The sequence below is a fragment of the Cavia porcellus genome, unplaced genomic scaffold (assembly GCF_034190915.1).
Source record: "Cavia porcellus strain 051 isolate PalLab524CR breed Dunkin Hartley unplaced genomic scaffold, mCavPor4.1 scaffold_26, whole genome shotgun sequence".
NCBI lineage: Eukaryota > Metazoa > Chordata > Mammalia > Rodentia > Caviidae > Cavia > Cavia porcellus.
In genome coordinates, this window is record NW_026947509.1 from 40882245 (window position 1) to 40886088 (window position 3844).

At 43.8% G+C, this 3844-nt stretch overlaps 1 long non-coding RNA gene across 1 annotated transcript; it reads right to left on the minus strand.

Moving 5' to 3' along the window:
* Positions 1–232: 232 nt before the first annotated feature.
* LOC134473145 (uncharacterized) lies at positions 233–3586 on the minus strand. The gene is made up of 2 exons (XR_010043238.1): positions 2943–3586; positions 233–1871 (listed from the first exon to the last, which is right to left on the minus strand). It is a non-coding gene; the product is annotated as an uncharacterized LOC134473145 (long non-coding RNA).
* Between the last annotated feature and the right edge of the window lie 258 nt (positions 3587–3844).

Sequence of the window (3844 nt, forward strand, 5' to 3'; positions counted from 1 at the left end):
TTTTTCTTTTTCTGTTGTTCCCTTCCCTTCCTTTCCCCTCCTCTCTTCCTTTTTTCTTTCCTACCTTCTTTTCTAGTTTGGGAAATTAGAAAGAGCTACAAGAGAGAATTGGGACTTGATGTCTCCTCTCCTCATCGCTTTAGACAAAAGAAGGAAAGAAAGTTTTGAATATGCCCCGCCGATTAGCAGCTCCTGACCGAGTGTACAGCAGTCAAACATACAGAAAAAGTCGTCTGTCAGTTTGTTTTTATTGTATGGAAAGAACTGTAAATTGTAAAGATAAGCCGTCCTAAGGCTCAGGGAGATGCACTAGGAGATTTCCTTTGTCTACACAAAAACAATAAAAGCGGTTTTCTTGATATCTCTTTTCAGATTTTGATATTGGACCCAGTTCTCAATGTATTTTCTTCTATTTTTATTTTTGCTTTGTTTTGTTTTAGGATTTTCGAAGGTTTCGTTTGTTCCTTGTTTTATTGTTGCTGTCGTTAATTGTGCTGGGGTTGAACTCAGGGTTCTGTTGAGCTACACAAGTGCTTCCCTAGGAAGCTACATCACCAGCTCCCCAACACAAAATCTGAGTACAATTTCCTATTTTTATTTTTAGGACATTAAGTACATCTATCTCCCACTGTTTAAATGAAAAGGAGAATTTCATCATTTAAGATTATTTGTTTTTACTCTTTTAATTTTAATTCATGTGCCTCTGGAGAATGTATCTTTTGTACGATTCTGTTTCCAGAAACCTAATGATAACAGAAAGCAAAATGCTATTGGTTAAGGTCCCTTGAAAGGTCAGGTGGAGGGGTCTCTCCTGCATATTTTTTTCGTCAGTCATATTTCAAGCCTTTGATCTTGGCAGTCTTGAAATAGTACCTTACAATTACATCATAACCATGAAACAACTTTTGTTGTCTAGTGAGGACTTTTTAAAGAGTTTCCACTAAATACACAAATATTGCAGGGAAAGAATGTCAGAGATTTCCAAATGATTAGTGATGGTATTAAAATTGCCAGTATTGCTATATATTCTACGACTAAGAAATTCAGATTATTTATGACCAGACTTTCATCTAAGTTGCCTGAGTTGGTTTTTTTTTTTTTTTTTTTTTTTTCTTTTTTAAAATCATTGGTTATTTTTTCCCTGGTGCAGGAGCACAGAACCCAGGGCACTTTACTACTGAGCTACATCCTCAGCCCCTTTTAGTTTTCATTTTAGGACAAGACCTTATAATTTGCCGAGGCTGGTCTCAAACTTACAATCCTCCTGCCTCAATCTCCTTAGTAGCTGGGCTTCCAGGCATTTATCACCATGCTCGGATTAGTAACTGCTTGATTATGCTTTGTTACCACTCAAAAATATTTAAACCATTTTCTTCCAGTAGGGGAATACAAGCTTTTATTCATACAAGAGCCAATAAAATAACTAAATAATCTGAAACCTTCATTAAATCAGCCAGTATTCACTGTAACATCACATGACACAAATCCAGCTGCCTGTCCTTGGCCCTTCCCGTGTGCCCTATCAAGCATGGCAGCACCCAGGGTGCAAAGGCAAGAGTGCCCCTGAGCTCTCAACTGGCCTGGGCAACAGCTGGCCTGGGCAGCACCACAGTGAGTCGAGGCCAGCCTGAAGCACGCAGCAAGACCCTGTCTCTAAAGACAGAGCGGCCATTGCAATCACCCATCCCCTTGGTGAGGCCTTGGTGTCACCAGAATGAAGGGCACAAACCCGCTGTTGCCTCGACTGGTTCTATTTCCCTTGTGTTTCCGCCGGGTGAGGTCAAATGTGAAGCTGCAGTTTGAAAGATAAGGGCGGGGTCATGACTCGGGTACAGCACCTGCCGGCAAGCACAAGGCCCTGAGTTTGATTCCTGGTGCCAAAAAGAATAAAAAAGAAAGATAAGTATTTAGGACACACTGGGGCCTCTAAATAAAAGCCAGCTGATTCATCTGACTCCCAGCTGGAACCCATAGTCATCTGATCCATTGTTGGAGAAAAACTTAAGCCATGAGGTGTGCTTCCAGGGTAATCCTGGCCCTGATAGATGCTCCACACAGTATGCACAGTCAGGGCCCGCTGCACCAAGAGGCCCACGGCAGGCATGGGAACAGGATGGCACACGCAGTCTGCGTGCTTGTGCACACTCGCCAACTGCAGAGTCAGCCGCATTCCCGCAAAGTGAGCTGATTTCACACGGCCTCCTCTAGGCTAAACGTTTAGCCAGTTTTGGCTTATTAGGTGCCATGAGCATCTCAAATGACATAAACCTAAGTGGTAAGGTGGGGCAAGGTTTGTTTTTAGAACTAAACATTGACAGAGTGGGGGATTTTGCTATTGGTAGTGGTGGTTTTTCTTAGCATAATCCAGTAATTTATTTTGGGGGGAGGGTACTGGAGATCGAACTCACAACCTCACACTTGCCAGGCAGACGAGACGCCTGTGCCACTGAGCTAAATCCCCAGGCCCTAAACCAATAATTTAAAAAGAGAATATAAAAAAATTTATTTGCTGACCCCTTGGCTACCTTAGCCAGAAGGCTTTTCCCCATAACACATATCTAGTGCAGAATCATAGGCCATGACACCGAACATCAGCGAATACAAACATGCTGGATTTGGGGAACTGTCCTCCTATCCCCAAAGTCCCAGTTGCATTAAATCTGAAATGCATCACATCAGCGCTTCCTCCTGAATCATATTAACAAAGAATACTTTCAAGAAAACCTCATCCACTGGCTTCTAATTCAACTAAGATCTTACTTTGCCAGGGCAAGCTTGATCCAATATGTAATAAATATTTTTAAACTCTCTGTTAAGGTTTCACTACTCTGCAAACTGTAATCAAATAGCTGTCCAACCCCCAGCCCCCAACTCATGCTTGATTCAAGCTCAGAGTGAGCCCTGCTTACCAACCCAGTTCCTCAAGAAGTTGGAAATCCCACCTGATTCAATCAGGCGAGCACAGAATCCTCTTCTCTCACAATCCACCCAACATTCCCTTCTTCTCTGTAGGACCAAATGGGAACTGCAAAGCTTTTGTGCAAAGTTTCCTCTTTCAAGGTGGCCTCAGGAGAAACAAGGACACAAGACAGAAATGTGATTTTTAGACAAAAAGTCCAAAATGGGCAGCATGGCTTCAGGGACTGACAGATCTTGGTTTTAGTTTTGGGTTAGAAAGAATGGCAAGGCTGGGCATGGTGGTGCATCTCTGTAATCACAGCATTTGGGATGCAGAGGCGGGAGGACTGCTGCAAGTTCAAGGCCAGACTGAGCTACATAGAGAGAAATCTCGTCTCAAAAAACCAAAACAGAAAGAAAGACAGAAAGGGTGGGAGGAGAAAGAGGGGGAGGGGGACAAGGGAGGAAGGGAGGGTGGGGCAGAGGGAGAAGGGGAGGGAGACGGGAAGAAAAGAAAGGCAGGAAATGCAAGGAATGTTCTTCCTAAAGCTGATTTACTAGAGAGGCCAAAATCCTCCTTTCCTCTTTGGTATCACCCAGCTTACTCATGCCAGTCTGCGAATCTATCTGCAGCGCAGGGTGAGTTTTCCTAATTTCCCTGGTCCTGCTTCAGGCAGGGCTGCGGACACTACAGAGCTTGTAAAGGACACTGGTGGCCCCCAACTTCAGTGGAGTCTGAGGGACTCAGGGATCATAGTCCTTGACGAGCTTTGCAGCAGGGTGCTAGCCTGGGCTCCCTACATTTTCCCCTAACACAGAAGCTGACGTTTCTCTGGCCTAACAGCTGAATTGGAATTGGGCTCTGGTGCAGGGTTTTATTTCCACAACAAAGCTGCACAAAGAGTAGTCCTGTGTTGCCTGGATTTCTAATGCTTTCTTTTCTGTA